At 32.2% G+C, this 1,013-nt stretch overlaps 1 protein-coding gene across 1 annotated transcript in view; it reads left to right on the top strand.

Moving 5' to 3' along the window:
• The first annotated feature begins 716 nt into the window (after nucleotides 1–716).
• The window catches only part of LOC106478694 (solute carrier family 35 member G1-like), a 6,486-nt gene continuing 6,189 nt past the window's right edge, over nucleotides 717–1,013 (top strand). Inside the window, exon 1 of the mRNA XM_022382351.1 lies at nucleotides 717–798. The gene's annotated coding sequence lies outside the window, so the exon portion shown is untranslated. The remainder of the gene's footprint in view (nucleotides 799–1,013) is intronic.

Genomic DNA, 1,013 nt, shown 5'->3' with positions numbered 1-1,013 from the left:
CTCTATTATCATGAAGATTGTCAGTTGGTTGCAACAAATATATTTTAGTAAGTTATAAATGGGTACGTTACCTAGAAGTAACAATGTTTATCTGAGAAACCAAGAAAAGCATTTCATGGTTTATTTAGACTGTTACTTAGAAGTATGAGTATTCAACTGCAGAAATGAAGTATTTGTATGTGTATTAAACCAACAAAGATAGAGTTGTTACCCGTGCCTTACAATGTACAGTAAAAGACTGAACAAACATGCAACCTCTCGCACCTGTCGTTTGGTTTGGCTTCTAGTTGTTGTTGTGTAGAAAAATACAATTGTAAGATAGTACTATCACCAAGTTCGTTCATACATAATTCTACCTCTGAGGTGTGTTGATACATGTACATTTTATGTTTACTTAGGTTGAGACTAGCAAACACACTTCGCTTACGTTTACCTGTTGTAGTTGTATTGACGTTTTCAACAAAAAATCAAGATAATTTCAAATACCAGTTGTTATTTGTAACAATCTGCAAGCGGAGGGACTTGAAACACATGGTATATATATATATATATATATGCATATGTCTTCGTAATTTTTGAAAAACACGACAACAAGAGTCGTTAAACCACATTCGAATTTCTTAAATTACTATATAATAATTGTATGCGAATGAGTGCAGGATTACGAACATAACGTAACTGCCGAAAGTGAACTTGTCATGGTCTCTCCCAAGATAAAGTTTCCCATACATGTAGAAGATTGAAACTTGTATAAACTTCGATGAAACACCAGTGAAAGATAGTGCTGTTATCTAGCTTGTAAGTTCTTATTTCTATTATTTACTTTCAATTTTAATTGCAAAAAATAAAAAGTAAATATTAATATTCCAAGTTAGGTACTTGTGTATTGAAATCATGATGCCACCAGTTTTCAATATAGCATCCTACTGTTTACAGTTTGTAAGACTTAAACTGATGTCATACTCGTTGAAGTTTTTTATATATACACCTGGAAAAAAAGTTAAGCACCCCCA

Source organism: Limulus polyphemus, unplaced genomic scaffold (genome assembly GCF_000517525.1).
Source record: "Limulus polyphemus unplaced genomic scaffold, Limulus_polyphemus-2.1.2 Scaffold242, whole genome shotgun sequence".
NCBI lineage: Eukaryota > Metazoa > Arthropoda > Merostomata > Xiphosura > Limulidae > Limulus > Limulus polyphemus.
Note: the sequence above shows the minus strand (reverse complement) of the source record. Positions and strands in the feature narration are given on the sequence as shown.